Source organism: Vulpes lagopus, chromosome 11 (assembly GCF_018345385.1).
Source record: "Vulpes lagopus strain Blue_001 chromosome 11, ASM1834538v1, whole genome shotgun sequence".
NCBI lineage: Eukaryota > Metazoa > Chordata > Mammalia > Carnivora > Canidae > Vulpes > Vulpes lagopus.
In genome coordinates, this window is record NC_054834.1 from 102,429,210 (window position 1) to 102,446,770 (window position 17,561).

The 17,561-nt window shown below is 39.5% G+C and overlaps 1 protein-coding gene across 7 annotated transcripts in view; it reads right to left on the reverse strand.

Moving 5' to 3' along the window:
* Positions 1-17,561, reverse strand: part of ZNF385B (zinc finger protein 385B) — a 369,586-nt gene that overhangs the window by 92,288 nt on the left and 259,737 nt on the right. Inside the window, exon 1 of one of the 7 annotated variants that reach the window (XM_041721859.1) lies at positions 3,876-4,233. The exons of 4 other annotated variants lie outside the window; for them this stretch is intronic. The gene's annotated coding sequence lies outside the window, so the exon portion shown is untranslated. Of the gene's footprint in view, positions 1-198; positions 510-3,284; positions 3,623-3,875; positions 4,234-17,561 lie in introns of those variants that run through there. 2 more of the 7 variants (XM_041721862.1, XM_041721860.1) reach the window with 2 other exon arrangements.

The window sequence follows — 17,561 nt, forward strand, 5'->3', positions numbered from 1 at the left end:
AAAAAAGAGAACAACAAACCCCATTAAAACTCTGCTTTCAACTATACTGTTTAGGTCAACATAACTAATTCAAATAGCTTCATAGCAGGAGGCATGCATACATTTGCTGGTGATTTTTACATTGAAGTTTTTATCAGTAACTGCAATAAACACACTATCTAAAAAGACATATTTTTTTCCAAGCTATGGCAAACTGACCTTCCACTGGAGCAGATCAAAGCAGCAATACCATTGAGGCCTCTGGGTCTGTCTTTAGGCCTCTCTTCTGCAGCTCACGAAAGGGCCAGGCTGAGCGGGATGCATGCAGCAACTCAGGAGGTCAACATATAAATTCTAGCTCCAGGATACAAAATGTTTTGCCCCCCTAGTTTCAGAGAATTTCAGTTCTTGCATTCAGTGACTTGGCTATTTGCATTTAAGAACCAAATGGGTGGGAAAAGGAATAGTGGTTTACTTAATGGTCCTTTAAAAAGATACTTTTTTTCCTCCAGAAGCTTGCTCAATTTAAAGAAACAGAGTTAATATTTACTCTGCCAGTTTTCTCTACTCCCACCTTGGTAGAGAAGAGAGATTTCCTTAGCTTAAATATTAACCAAACCTTTTAAAGCTATTCAAAAGTTGTTGCTCATGTTAAAAAAAAAAAAAAAAAAAGTAATGGCTCCTGGAAAGCACAATTTGGGAAGAAACAGGGCAGCAACAAGTGTGCTATACAAACCATTTTCCTTTGCCTACATAGTCCACAGTTTCCATATTATAATGCACTCACAATAGAGAATTCAAGACAAATTCTATTGGATTATAATCCTGGTGACTGTCATAGATGAGGCTACATTTGGTCCTCCATCAGTCAAGAAGCCATTTCCATCCAGAAAATACACAGATGGCTCCCCCTTGGCAGTCAGGATGCATGAAAACTGCCATTTCATCCCCGTGGAAACCTGGTATGGGGTGACTAATCTGGCCATGCCAGGAACGGAGTGAGAAAATATTGTAAGTAATGGGGAGATAGCGAGGTTCACTTGGGGCAGAAGTTGAGAGTGATTTGAGGAGGGAAGGAAGAGTGGTTAAGTTTGGCTTACTTTTACAGAGAAGACTAGAATTAGCACTAAATCTCTATTTGGAAGTTCCTAACATCTCACTCCGAAAATGAGTTTCTTCCCTTTTATCTTTAATCATGTTGTAGAAATCTGTACAGAATGAAGTAGAGCAGAGCAAAAACTATGTAAGCGGGAACAACTTAGTTAAGCAAGACATCTAATTTCCTCAAACCAAGGAGCTGGGCAACTGGGAGACAAGGTGATATCGCCCTTACCCTGAGAAACACGGAGTCCGGTGACCTATGGGATGCTCGCACACCAAAGGGTCTTTAGTGGGTATTAAGTGGAATGAACAACCCTTGACCTGGCTTCTTGGAAATCTGCCATTGTCCTGACATCTTAGAAATTGAGGTGACTTGCTTTAAGTCATTCAGGCAGCTTCTGGGGCACTAGTGAAATGCAAAACAGCGTCAGATAAGGCCCTCCAGTGAATGCCCAAGGACTGTCTGCGTTGGAAGTGATTCATCATAAATGATCACCCCTGTCCCTGCGTGTCATGTTTATTCTTATACCATTATACTGACTTTGTACCAGTTTTTCTTCTATGGAATTTCTTTTTGGCTTCTCGAATGACTTGGTCTCACTTCCCCAGTGAATACCAAAAGTCAAAGACATGGTGATTGTTTTAATAAGGTGTCTCATGGAAAGTAGAGAATTTAATCATAGCACACATCATTTTCCTTGTCAATGATTTGCTTTATAAGACAAGAAAGGGATGGAAATACTTTTTTTTAGAAGAACATTTGTTTTGACTCTTGGTCTCTTCTGAACTTCAAACAGCCTTTTAAGCTCCCTTTGCTATAAAGGACACAAATGGAAAAGTAACAGACCTAGGGCTCAATGTATTTAATTTGACAGAGCGTGTTCCCAGTTAAAGAAAATGCAAAAAAGAACCCAAAGTTCCAAAATTGCACAATCTCTATTTCCAACCTTTGATTGACTTCTATGTCTTTTTTTTTCTCTAACACCTTCTTTCTCTGTGTCTCTCTCAGCCCCCGCAGTCTCCCTAGACTCCCTCCCTCTCACCTGTTTATCTGTTCTGCTTCGCTCCTCTTGTCTCTCTCATGTCTCTGTTTCCATCTCTTCCTACCTCTGCATGTGTATGGACCTGTCTGTCTCTCTTGACTCTCTTTGTCTCTGTTGCTCTCTCTCACCATAATACTGCCAGGGAACTGGAAAGCACTCAAACTTTGTTATTTGCCTTCTTTCACAGCATTCATTTTGTTTTCAATATTTGCTTCTATAAATCAAAAGATGAATAGCAAGATTTTACTAGTATCAGGACAAGTTTGTCCCTGTGACAGGATAAAACAATGAGATGAAGGTCACATCTCTGCTTATGTCTCAAGTAGTCATGTCAGTTGTAATCACTGAGGATTGTTTTTATATACACTCACATGATTGTATCTGTCATACTCGAGACAGAGTAGAGCAAGTTAAGAACTTCAATTCACCACAGAATTGAGGGGTATATTTAGAAATTTGTCATCAGTGTCTTGGGTCATACAAATACTATAGCTTTTTGTTGAGGAACACAAGGTGCTTAAACACATACTAAGTCAACTTCTAACCTGTTACATGGCTCATGATCGATCCTCCCAACATTTTTCTAATGAAGAAAATGGTGCTCGGGGAGAAATGATTCCATGACAAAGCAAATATACAGAATGAAGCCAACAATGGGCCCGGGGCTAGAAAACGATTTTCTTCCAAAATCAGGTACGAGTCTAATTGTGATAACTACACCGAGCAACAACATCTACTAAGAAGTCCCACAACACAGAGTGTGTAGGACCTCGGAAAAATTAAGGCTCCTGGGCTTTAATTTATTATTTTTTGCAAGAGTCTACTGAGTCCTCAGTGTTGACAGCTCTTATTCACCAATGAGGTAGAATAAAAGAAGTTGATATTCTTTCCATATTTTCCAAACCACCTAAAATCCTACTGGGGACCATGAGATAAAAACATCTACCTAGTGCCAAGACTTCTTAAGTTTTTTCCTAACAATAATTTTTATTCATGTTATAAAAATGGCAAAATTGAAAAAAAAAAAGGAATTTCAGGTGGGGAAACCCAAAGTGATAACATTAAAACAGAAATGAGAATTTCACAAGCATCTATTGTATACATACAAACTACATCTATCCTCGTAACAAACAATACTCCCACTTGAGGAGCTAAACTTACCTGGTTTCCAGAGAGATTTCTATGCCCAAGGGTCTAAATAAACAATGAAACTCTTGAATTTTGACTTGAACTAGACGAAACATTAAAAAGGCTTGAAACGTGCTTATCATAAAAATCAGGTGACAAGAGTGCAAACCACCCACGTCACCTAATTTGGGGACAGGCTACTAGCCACTATCCTGTCCGTTTGGATGCGAATTCCTGAATAGGTACAATCATCAGCTTAAATATACTTTCGCAAGAGAAAAGTGAGAGAGGGTTCTAAACACTTGGATTAAACCTGAACTGCATTTTTACCTCCTAGTTATTCTGAGACACACTTCAAAAAGAAAAAAGATAAAGGAACCGTGGGCAAGCAGTCACATCGTCATTCTATTTAGCAAAGTGAACCAGTATTACAATCTAAATAAAAACAAGTTAGGAAAACCGGGACGTTATTGGGCAGGGGAGTTGTGAAATTAGCAAATTCGATTTGCTCCAATTCTACTTTTCTCTTCTTCTGAAATTGATTTTAACTGTTTTACATTTTTGTCACATCCTTCACGAAAAAGTTCCCTGAGGTGTAAATGCTGATCACCCGGCAATGCTTACCTTCGTAGTTAAGATTACAGTCCACGTTCACTTCTGCATTCGAGCACTGTACGAAGCATTACATTGAGAGAGAAATAATTCCATCATTTCAACCTGGTGCTTCTGTGAAATGTGGTGCTAGGAAACAGCCGCTGGCCAGTGCGTCTGAACAAATCATACGTCCTGTAATTGCCGCTTAGCTCTAATTACTATTGAGGATAGTGTCTGCAACTTGATTCCAGGGAGAGGGCAGACTGCCTTCTGACGACACTGAACCAAATATATCCTAAAAGGCTGACAATTACTTTCTTTCATGTAATTTTTCTCAGAGCTCTCAGCTACTCAGAAACTACTTGGCCAAGGTACAAATGAAATCGAATCGTCTGACACCCACCTCCCCTGCCCAACAAAGCAATGCAACTCTCTCAAAATACTTATTTATCATAACAATTTGGAGTTTAAAAACTTTTTTTAAAATAGATTTTATTTCTGTATTTGAGAGAGAGAGAGCAAGAGCAGGGGCAAAGGGTAAGGGGCAGAGGGAGAAGCAGACTCCCTGCTGAGCAAGGAGCGCAGTGTGGACTTGATCCCAGGACCCTAAGATCATGACCTGAGCTGAAGGCAGATGCTTAACCAACTGAGTCATCCAGGCACCCAACAGTTTGGAGTTTTTGGTCTTACTTAGACTTAAAGGGATTTTTTTCCTTTTTTTTTTTTTTTTAGGTAGGCAACTAAATCTTTATTTTGAAATTGCTTTTTATTTCAGAAAGGAATGTGTTCTCAAAATATGAACTGTGTCTATATTCTGTTAGTCCAGAATAGTTTATTTGCATACCATTAGGCCTGAAGAATTTCTTTCTTTCCTTTCTTACGCATTTTTTGGTTTTAAATAAAGATTCACAGCAGGTGACAATTTGAGGTTGATAACATTAACAGGGATGTTTATGCTTTTCAATGCCAAAAACCTAATTTTTCAGTCATTTGGGAGGATTATCATGGTGAAATGAACTTGGACCCAAAATGATACATCATGTACTCATATATCTAATCTCACTTTGCACCTAGTGGCATCTGATCATGTGATCATAATAAGGCTTCTGATATATCCATGTTGCACAGTGTGGCTATGACTGATTGGCTGTTTCCCTTATGCTAGGCTGATGGTCACTGATGAGTTAGCTTAGTGAGCATTTGACTGAATGAAAGAAACTTGAAATGGCTGATGTTTTAAATGTCAGAAAGGATTTTGGACCTTTGGTTGCGCAACTTAGCACATTTGCCAACCACAGCCAACACTTTAGTGACGTACAGAGCATATTGCGCTCACCCAAATTCAGAGATTTGATATATCTGCTTATGTCAGATTTGCATGGTAACTATCAGGGACAGGTAAACCTAAGGGAATAATTAGATGCAGCAATCAAAATGGTAATTACCATACCAGCTCTTAGAACTGTGCATATGTCAGGCCCCATGATCTCAGTTGTTACGAATAATAACAAAATAGCGCTCAAAATGGAACTGTGGCATGCTAGCTCTATACTTATTTTCCCCCAAATAGCAATTGTGCACTTCTGGCTCACATAATATTTAGTTCATGATTAGAATAAACTCGTATTGGGTACCTGGGTGGCTCAGTTGGTTAAGCATCAGATTCTTGATTCCTGCTCAGGTCATGGTCTCAGGGTCTTGAGATCAAGCCCCACAGAGGGCTCCACACAGGGAGTGGAGCCTGCTTAAGATTCTCTCTCCCTCTGCCCTTACCACCCCCACCCCCAATTAAAATAAACTTATAGTCATTGCTGTGGTTTTCACTTTTAATTTTTATTTCATTTTTAAAAATCTATACCTAAATTTAAAAATCTAGACCTCAGAAAACTTTGTGTTCAGTAGGGATTATGCTATTACTTTCTTTGAAGTATTTTTCTTTCAAAGGAGCAAGGCAAATTATTCCATTCTTTTTTTGCCTGCCTTTAAATCATGCCTGATTCCTGGAGTATTTTCCAGACCATATCCAGGCCTTGCATACTAGGCTATCCTCAAACTCCCAAACCTTTTATTTATACCTCCCACAGGTCCTTCGTTTAGTTCGGTGGTATACAAAGTGTGGTACCCAGAAGCATCTGCATCATCTACTAACTTGTTAGTGAAGCAAATTCCCAGGCTCCATCCCGGACCGCAGAATTATAAACTCTGGGAGTGGGACCCAGAAGTCTGTGTTTTAACCAACCCTCCAAGGGATTGGAAACACACTGATGGTTGAGGACTACTGGTCCATGGTGCATGTATGTACCAAGAGTGGTAGAAGAATGTGATAAAGAACATTTAAGCTTCCATGAGGGAAACCATGGCAGAGCATAAGTCCTAGCAGAGAGGTTGCATTTAAGTGGTCATTAAAGGGGTGGCAAGAGACTGAATGAATCTGAAGGAGGCATCAGCCATCCCTCACCTGGCTAACCCGGCACGCATGCCCTTGAGTTAATGCAGCCCCACCAATTCCAAGATCTTACTCTATAAGTTACCATCTTTCTTCAGTCAGTTCATTCTTAAAGAAAACAAAGAAACCTTGCCTGATTTTGTTACTTTCTTAGTCTATAAACTACTCTGTATTTTCCTTTAATTCCTTTTAGCATAGCCTACACTTCCTTTTTCAGCTTTTTTACTATCACTTCATAAATCTGGCTTCTGATTTCTCCATCTTAATAAAACTACAGTTTTGAAGTCCTTTATCAGTCCTTGGCCTCTGTACCATTGGAAGAATGTGAATTTATTCCATGTCTAAATACCTTTTCTCCAAGCTCAGCTTTTGTATTTCTGAACACCTGCTGGACTCCTCTCACCTGTATAATCCCTTTGGCATCTCAACTTCAACTTGTACAAAATGCAACTGGTCATCCCAGCCCACCTCCCAACCCTAGAAGGGACATTCCTCCTCTTGTGGTCTTTATTTTGCAGCCTGGTACCACGAGTTTTCTGGTTATATAGACTCTAAAATTTGAATCTGCATTTGACCTTTCCCCCTTCCTTGCCCCTGAACCAAGTTAGTTATCTTTTATTTTTTATTTTATTTTATTTTATTTTTTTATGATAGTCACAGAGAGAGAGAGAGAGAGAGAGAGAGAGAGAGGCAGAGACACAGGCAGAGGGAGAAGCAGGCTCCATGCACCGGGAGCCTGATGTGGGATTCGATCCCGGGTCTCCAGGATCGCGCCCTGGGCCAAAGGCAGGCGCCAAACCGCTGCGCCACCCAGGGATCCCCAAGTTAGTTATCTTTATGACATTTTTCATCTCCTTAACCTTTTCATACCCACTACTGTTACCTTCATTTAGGTCCTCATTAGCTGTTCACTAGCATAATTCTTTAATCACTATATTCCCCCCTGTGGTTAAATGAATTCTTGAGGATAGCTTGAATCAATCACTTTCCTGTTCAAATATCTTCCATTTGCTCACCTTAGTGAGATACAGGCTCTGAAATCCCATACCGTACACCTGTCCAATCCCATACTGTACATCTGTTCAATCTCATATTGTACACCTGTTCAAATCTCTACTCTGCTACCTACCAGCTGGGCAGCATTCAACGAATTAATTGACTTGTTAAGCCCATTTTCTCAGCTGACAAGTAGGAATAAACACACTTATGAGGAGACCAGAAGGAACTAATACATGTAAATTCTTACTAAAGTGCACAGAATGCTGAAGGATTCAGTATATGATAAGCGATAGTATCTCCATCACCAAAACCATCGCCATAGAATACAATCCCAACATCTCGGTTCAGCATCCATCACAGTTCTTAAACTTAACTGAAAATCCTTTAAGATGTGCTAAACTGAACTATTTCCCAGGGATGAGGACAAAATGCTTTTCTTTCTGACTCTGGCTTCTTAGGCAGTGCCTTACACCTAGTGGTCACTCTAGAAATTTTACTACACAAAGCACTGGTTGGTTCTGATACATACACACTTTATATTATTTTATTTATTTATTTTTTAGTTCTATCACCTTGCTTACGCTTCCTAGGATGCCCTTGCCTTTCTGTCTCCTTTCATATTCTATCTTCAAGTGGCATTTTAAATGCCATCTCTTCCAGGAAGCCTTTCCATTTCCATCAGAAGAAAGTATCTTGCTCTCTTTTGAACCTGCGATACGTTTCACTAATAAGTCTTTTACAGTATTTAAGGCATTCTATTGTGTATCTGTCTTTTCCCCCCAAGAAGCTATAAGCTCTTCTGAGTTAGAGACCACACTGACTTGCTGCTTTTGCCTAGTGACTTGCCCAGAGAAAGCACTGAACAAATTTATTGAATGAATGAATGAGCGAATGAAGGAAAGAGAATAGCATCTACACTCTCACATGAACTGTGCTATGGCATACTACCTGATGAAAGGCTTTCTTTTCCATTGATAATTATGATGGTCTTCAAAGAGGAAACATGATGAGAAATATAGAAACAAGTTTTAAGGGCCCCTTATAAAGGGGATGTTTTCTTTAAACCTTGGGTTTAAAGTTATTCTAGAACTCGGAAGCATGTTCCACATAAATAAAGTCATAAACATTCATTGAATTCCTTGGATTGTGGTCAAAAGCTTAATTAACCCATAGGACAGGTGTTGTGGTAAGAGCACCTCAATGCCAACGTGACTACTAGGGGGCATGAAAAGGGTCCATATTCTAGGAGTGTTTATGAAGTGTTCAATCTTCCTTATAAAACATCAAACCATGAATTTGTTTTCTTCTTCATATTTTAAGATATACTCTAAAAGCCGTAACCAGAAGCCAATTTTCTTGTATATTAGAATGATTACTTTTCATTGCCAGGATGAATGTGCTCTGGTTAAAGAACGAATTTAATTGTCGCTTATATTGTAAGTTTAGAAAATGAAAATCTTCGATCAAGTTGTTGGTATGTTTACATTTTCAGAAATCAGAAATTATTTTCTTTTTTAGTTACAATTCTAATTTTCAGCTCCTTTGTCTTCATTTTGGATTAATTGTAAATTGACTGTGTGGCCCCTGATACTGTAGCTTCAGTTCCTCTACCCACATCCCCTGACAAATACATAATGGCCTGTTAACAAACTTTTAATTACATTCATTAGGGGAGTCTGTTATTTTAAAGTAACTCTTCAGTGAGTAAATAATCCCTTTTTAATGGAAAAATGATTGCCTTTCCAATTATCTGAATTGCAATTTTGGATTTTCACAAATTTACTTAAGGCAGGCAAGTCTATAAACAAGAAATTATCAATGAAAAAGATATATTTTCACTGTTACTTTTGTTCCCACAGTACTGAGCTAGACATCATGACAAACTGAAAGCAGGGGTCTTTGGTCCTTGAGAAGGTGACTATTTGGAGAACAAAAAGAATATATCTGAAACACTTAGAGACTAGAATACAAAGACACGCACAATTTAGTGTGAATTACAGACCCAGAGAGAAAAGTAGTACAGGAGAGAACATAACCTCAGAAGGGCAGGGATCTTTCTTTTGTTCACTAGCAGTATCCTAAATACTTCGAACTGTGCCTTATGATATGAGCTCAAAAAACAATTGCTCCACCGAAAGGAAAGAGAAGTGAGTTAGAACGGCTGGAGAAGTTTCACTGTGAAGGCAGGACTTAAGTAAGACCTTAAAATATGGGATTCCTTGGTTTTCCCTTTTGCTTACCACCTACATCCAGACTATGACCAAATCCTGTCTGTACTCCAGCATAAATTGCAAGTCTTTCTGCTTCTCTCCACGTCACTGCCACTTTCTAGTCCAAGCCATCAACGTCCATCTGGGCTACAGCTAATGGCTCTGAAAGGATCTCTCTGGGAGTGTTTATGTTCCCCTATACTTGGTCTCCACATAGCAGCCAAACTGTTTAAAAATACAAATCTTACGTGTTACTCCTAGGCATAATGGCTTCCCACCACACTCTGAATAAAATCCATCTCCTTATCATGGCCTACAGTTGCCACATGATTAAGTCTCTGCTTACTTCCAAAACCTCACCTTGTATCACCTCCACTTGCTGACCCCTCCCTCTTCCAAGACCTAAGTTTCTTTTCTTTTTCTTGAACATATCAAATTCATTCTTATCTCAAAGGTTTTGTCTTTGCTATTCCCTCAGTGTGGAACTCTCAACCCTAAATTCAGTTGAGTCTCAGCTGAGATCTTTAACAAGGCTTTTCCTCTATTATGTGGTTCTATTTTATTTACTCCATTCACTTATTTGTCTCTAAAATTATCTTGTTTTATTTACTTGTTCCCTGTCTCCTTTGACTACAATGCAGTCTCCATGACAGCAACAGCTGTATTCTAGGTGCTTTATTCCCAGCTTCTAGAACAATGCTAGGCCTCTGACAGGCACGCAATACAGATTTTGAATGAATGAACGGCTTTATTTCCCCAGCCTTTTCAGGTATGAAGACACTTTTCACACATGGAATGATTTGAAGGGCTCATTACATATTATTATTCTTTTCTTTCCCATGAGTATTCACTGATTATACACGACGCTCTTATGAAGTCAGGGACATTTAAAATAAAGATATCATTATCACAATAGGGCTGACATACATTTGGCACGGGTTTGATATGTGAAATATGGTATTTATTCAATCTACCAAATATGTGGTGCACATTTCCATTTACGGGGACGTGAGGATCCTTTGGCCACAGATGTTATGGGATCACTGACTCATAGGCAGACAATATAAGAGAACAGAGGGATGGAAGCCACCCTAGTTAGTGCTTTCTCAAAACAGAAGTAAAAACAAACTCAGGTGAAGCCTTATCCTAAACTAAGGATAAACAGACTTGTTTTTTGAACCCTCCCCACCTCGACTGTAGAGCTTACTGGTCATTTTCGCAGGTCTGTATACCAACGGCTAACACGTTACATTTGTTTATACCAACACTGTTCTAAGCACTTTATGCCTATATTAATTTACTCAATCTTGCAAATTAACACAGTCAGGGAGGAACTTACTATTACCTGCATGTTGTAGATATGAAAACAGGGCACACGAAAATGAAGTATTTTGCTCAAGATCACAAAGCAGGTAAGTGGCAGAGCTGGCAGGCAAAGCCACACTGTCCAGCTCTAGGGTCCATACTTTAACCACTCTGCTGGGCTGCCTTCCTGATATAAAAAGAAGGCACTGCCCTTGCTTTAGGTGGAGAATATCTTGCATCATACATAGCACATAAGAAAAATTACGTATCAAATGTCGGCTACTTCTAAATATGCATGGTTCTCCCCTAAAGACTTCAAAGTGGTGGTGGTCTCTTTATGCCTAAAGCTTAAAGGTCTGAAAGCTTAGCAGCAAGTGACTTCATGAAGCAAGTTCTGTATCATGTGGGAAATCATGAGGATAATCTAAATCAAATACCAAATCTCACTGTGCCTTTGGTATCACGGTGAAAACAGCACGCTCTCCAGGACACACTGTGAGGTCTGAGGTGATAAGATAGCATATCTTAAAATGACTTGAAACCAAAAATGGATTTGTGGTTGTTATTCCCAACTCACCAAGAATGTTCTATTTTGACAGGTTAGAACACGGGGATACAGACCTCACCTTAATATATAAGGTCTTAAAGGATACAAACCTCAGTGATTTCTGTACAGTATCTGGCCGGGCTGTTTATGAAGCAAGTTCAATATTGGCTTACAGAACCCAGACGGAACTCCAGCAAGACTCTGGCTGTACAGTCATTCACACAAGGCCCTTCATTTATTCCCCTCCATCATATCCCCCCCTTTTAAAAGAGATTAATTAGCTACCTTGCAAAATATGAATGAATCAAGGAGGAGTCGAGTCTACTGGGCAGAGCACATGTTATGCAACATGACCCTTATGTAATAAATCTTTTGGAAAGCAGGTCTTCTTTTCCCAGTGGGACCTGTCTTCACTTTTCTCATGTGAGACTTGGCAAATGGGACACTCGGAGTTTGACAGGCCACTTCTCTGCTCCTCAGCTGACAACTATTTTACACAGATGTCAGTTGAAACCCTTACCGGGGCACGTAGGGGATCAGAACTTCTGACTCCCATCCAGCGCAGAGAATCCCTCCTCCCTCGGATCTCTGCCTGCCCCCACCCCATCGCACCAGCAGCCCAGCGCTCCTGCAAGGCCGCCCAGCGCCAGGGAGAGGCACTGGCAAGGGGAAGGGATTGGCCGTCAACGTGAAGCTGGCTTCAGGTGTTCCTTTGTAAGAAGTTCACTCAGGAAGACAAATCTCTGGATTTCTCTGATTATTCTTTTATAAAGATTTGGGAGCTTGAGAAGAGATGTGAAGGAATTTAGGGCTTTTTCTCATGGTGTGATAGTTTTAGAGTCAGACTCCAGAATCAGGTTTTGCTTGTACAATTTGTTAACTAGCGATGTCACTTTGGGGAATTACTATCTGACCCTCAGTTTTCTCATCAGAAATACCTGCCTTTTTTTAGGTTTGCAAGGGAAAGAACATCAGAACACATAAAAATGCTTACTTAGTGCAGTGGCTGGCACAGAGTATGCCTTCAATAAATGTTACTTCTCTCTTTGTTTCTCTAAAACTGAAAAGGCCCAGGTGCTTGGAAGTCGGCTTTTAGAAATGCCTCCAATATCCTCAGCACATCCCACTTTCATTGGCTTTGTTTTTGTTTTGGCTTTATATTTTTGTTTTGGATTCTTTTTTTTTTTAATTTTTTTTTATTTATTTATGATAGTCACAGAGAGGGAGAGAGAGAGAGGCAGAGACACAGGCAGAGGGAGAAGCAGGCTCCATGCAGGGAGCCCGACGTGGGATTCGATCCCGGGTCTCCAGGATCACGCCCTGGGCCAAAGGCAGGCGCCAAACCGCTGCGCCACCCAGGGACCCCTTTGTTTTGGATTCTTAAGATCCATGGACTCCCTCCTCCAAGAATTCTATGCAATATTTGCAACCATGCTCATTTTGGGGAAAGAGGAGTCAGATTTAATCAATTCTCAAAGGATTCTATGACTCACAGAAAAGTTGTAGGCAAAGTGAATACCTTTTTGTAAATCAAACTTGACTTTTAATGTATTAGAAGAACCAGTGAGCAAAGGAACCCTACGATGAGTCTTTCTGTAAAGCAAATATATATATACTTGTTTCCTAAACTGCATGTTCAATCCAGAGTTTTTTAGTTTTTACAAAAGATTTAAGATTTTCAATATCAGGTTTGCTTAAACTAGAACTTCAGTGACATTATATGCATAGTAGTAACTTCCATTAATGATTTACAATGTAGACTGGGGTCAAGTTCAGGTTTAGTGTAAACTGAAAAAGAAGAACTCCAAAAGTCCCTACTCTTAACTGGACTTATCTTCTGCTCCAAAGACCTCATTTTATGGATGAAGAAACTGAGGTTCTTAGGGGTGACATGACTTGCCCAAGGTCATTGCAATAGTTACAGACAATAAGACATAACAGCTCTAAAAATAATGACAGTGATTATGATGATGATGACAGCACTATGATCTGTTGAGCATTTACTTGAGCTAAGCCTTTTAAAGGCTTTAACCTCATGTACTTTAGCTACAACCCTAGAGGAAGATTTTATTACCTCCACTCATCAGATGAAACACTCTGCCCAGGGCTCCACAGCCAGTAAATGGACAACTCAGAACTTAAACTGACTCACAACTCAGAACCTGTTTTGGCTTGAAAGACTGTGATTTTAGGCTGCTTCCTGGAATACAAGAGAACAGAGAGTCACATGGTCTCGAAGGAGAAATGAGAGGTTAGTCAGGAAAAATTATCTACAACCTTCGGATTTTTAAAAAATACGGTATTAGATAGTCCTTGACAGTGCTATACCCTCACAGATAGACACCTGTAGTATACCAGGAGTATAAGCTCCCAATATACTCAGATCAACTGCAATATCACCCTTAGGCACAACTGTCTATGACCAGGCCTCTCCCCAGGCTGCAGGCCAAGGGGATTGGTCACCGTGGAGTCTATGCTCTCCTCCCCCACATTCTAAGCCACATTCTGGGTATCTGGGATTTCTTATGTTCATTCCCAAATAGCTCCTGAACTACTGCCAGGTCCTACATAGGTCTCTTTTCTAGATCTCTGCCCCTTGAGGCAGATAATACCCATGTGGGACCAGCATGGCTATTTTTAGGGAATGTAGATGGAGCTTGGCAGCCAGGATTGGGTGTCCATAGTCCTGTAGTATGGGACTGGACCAGGGTAAAAAAAAAAAGAGGCTGGGACAGGAGCCACTCTGTGCTTCCATGATCTGGCACAAACTTTGATGTGTCTGGGAATTCTAAAATAATATATGGCCTTCTCAGGTTTTTATGAACATATGTTTGTAAAGTATGTATTTGTCAAAGTATAGGAAATATACTTTACCTAGCATGTTAGTGGCTTGATTTTAAACCAGAATAGTTTGTAATAGATATATATGGGCATCAATTTTTTTCCTTGTCTCAGGCCTCACATATTGTGGGACAGGACAAGACAGGCCTGCGGCTTTTCCATTTCCCAGCACTGTTCTTTCTCAGCTTTCTTGGTCTCTAGAGCCCTTGGTATGGCTCCATATCTGCTTTGATTTCTACTTTCCTCACTCTACTTCTACTGATGACTTGGTATGAACTCCATCTTTGTAAACATCATCTGACATTTAATGTGGGCTGATTATAAGCCACAAGGTATTATGTACATAACCATGGATAAGAAACCCTCAGTCTCTGCCCTCATGGAGCTAACTGCCTGTGAAAACTCCTTTTGAAAATAAAGGCATTTAAAATACAGCATGACAAGTGTGATGACAGAGTAGTATTAGCTATGCTAAGGGGATGTAACTCTTTCATAGGTGTCCAGTAAGGTTTCCTTGAAAAAGTAAGGTCCAAACGGGAAACCTAGAATAGGATTTACCTAGGCAAAAGGTAGGAATGGGGTAGGAGAAGAGGAGGAGCTGGTTCCTTGTTTGTTTTAAGTAAAGGGGATTACACATAAGGCCAGGCCTACAGCCAGAGCAAGCATCATACCCTGACCTGAAAGAATTTCACCACTGACTGAAGTATTTCTCTGGGGTGAGAAATGTTCATGGAGAGGTAAACTGGAACAAGACCAATATAGGTCTTATAAGTCATGTTAATGTGTTCAGACTCGACCCAAAGGTGATGGGGAGTCAAAGGCCGATTTTAAAAAGAGCATGACATGATGAGACTTCTATGTTAGGAGCATCAGTGGTTGAAATGCAGATTATGTGTATGTGCCAGAGGAGCTGCTGGGGAAGAGGTGGGCGGGAACAGGCAGGGCTGAAGGTGCTAAGAAGTTCAAGTAGGAGACATTATACCAAACCAGGTGGTAGATAATTTTACCATAAATTGCAAGTCAGGCTATAGTGAGAAGACTGAGGAAAGAGGCAGAATCAGTAGGGCATGATCCCTGATTAGATGTGAGGCTAACATCCATTGGACTAAAGTGAAGCTCCCAGCCTGGGTAGATGGGGGGATCAATCGCAGAGAAGAATGCAGAGGGAGGTGAAAGCTTGAAGGTGTTGACCTCAGCACCACTCCAAGTCACAGTTCTTGATTTTCACCTTTTAATACCACACACTGAGACTGAGTCCAGGGCCTAAGTTTTAGACTTTGGAGGTCGCCTCCTCCCACTATGTCTCACTTGTTTTCTACCATTAAGAAGAAGGGGGGGGGACAAGCAACAGCCAGGAGAAAGGAAATTCTTAGATGACACTCTCACTTATGATTCCCCTGTTAAAGATCATCATTTGTTTTAAATACTTTGCTTTCATAAAAATTACCAGGATTATTCAATAAATGACAATGTTTCTGAATTTTCAGTTATGTTTGATATTATAGCAAGGATTCAGATTTAGTCAATATGTCAAGATTTTGCTCTCAAATATTTTTTTTAAAGATTTATTTATTTATTTATTTATGATAGACATAGAGAGGGGGGGGGGAGGCAGAGACACAGGCAGAAGGAGAAGCAGGCTCCATGCCGGGAGCCCAACGTGGGACTCAATCCTAGGACTCCAGGATCGCGCCCTGGGCCAAAGGCAGGCGCTAAACCGCTGAGCAACCCAGGGATCCCCCTTGCTCTCAAATATTTAAAGTTAACCTAATAAATGCTAATCCTTTAAAGATGAAGAAAGTTACTTAGAGAATGGCTAAGACCTATCCCTCCCTAACAAATCTTCGCAGACTTTACACATGCATTTCATAGTACATCTATTACAGAAATTAATATTTATCCACATGAGTTACAGTCTTTTCTCAATCTCCTAGAATGTCACATGGGCTATTAATGCCAGAAGGAAAATTTTAAGGAATAGCACTTAATTTTGGATAAAAGGAATAATGCAATTTTATTTTTTTATTTTGCCAGACTAAACATAAACTAATATTCTAACAATCCTTTATGAAGTTAGTAGCTCTCAGGAAAAGGGAAAAACAAAAACAAAAAACAAGCAAAAAAACCCCTAAAGGATGGGTTCAGTTTTTTGAAAACAAACTTTTCAAAGCTAAATGTATCTTCTGCTCAATATTGATGAACATCATCTGCATTATTTATTAGCCATATCATATGCAGTACACTTAGATCTTTTTTTAAAAAAGTCTAAAATTTAGGTGAAAAGCCAAATTTAAGAAAGTTACTTTGGAACTTCTTAACAATTGTGCTATGTGAATTTTTAAAGTTAAAGAAATAGAAATCAATACTATAAGGAGAAAAAGAAAAATGGATGAGAAAGCTTTCAAGGGCCCTATCAATATTTTAAGCAACTGTAGAGGAAAAAGTCAAGTTGTTGCAGCAGCACTACTGACGTTATTCACATCTAATGCCTATGTGGCTTTGGATAAATATCTTTACTTCTTTATATCTTAATTTTTCATAAATAGAAGATAGAATCAAAACAAACTCACCAAAAGGCCATGGAAAATAAGGTATATGATGAGTTTTGACATGCACTTGATAAAAAAAATAGCATTATTAGACCCATCTTATTTTATCTTTACACAGACCTGTATTCCTGTGAACCAAAAGGAACGATTTTTAAAATCATTTCTTCGTTGTAATGATCTTTAAGATTGATAACAAAATCTTTCCCCAGGAGAAATGGGAAAATGTAAATTAACACAATGAGAATGTTTCGATAAGTACCACTCGTGCCTACATTAAGAGGTTTGAATCCTGTACATAAACTTCATTTTGGGTAAACCTATCTACACTCCCATCTATTCAGGGAACAACAGATCCGCATCATCTGTGGATAAAATACAGATCTGAACTGATATGAATCAGACAGGTAGCGTCATCCTTATTCAGAGCGCTGTACAATAAAATAGACTTTTCTGTTTATTCTTCTCAAAACTGTTAGGAGTTCACTTAATACAACAAAGTAGAAAGTCCATGGAAGAAGAATCTAAATTATTTCTGTTTGGCTCTGAGCAAGGTATTTTATCTGTTACATCCTGAACAAGGAGGGTGAACTAAAAAATATCCCTGAGTGAACAATGGTAAAATTGGCTGAGTAACCCCGAAAATAATGACTATTGAAACACTCGCATTATAGTCAAATTACTTGTAGCTCTTTGCAGGAGAAGACTATTAAAAGCCACAAAGCCCATAAACAAACTGGATGGAAGTGATGCTAAAAGAAGCTAATCTAATGGCATACTTGCACATGGAGGAAATGACACTCTTCACATGGCATAAACCAT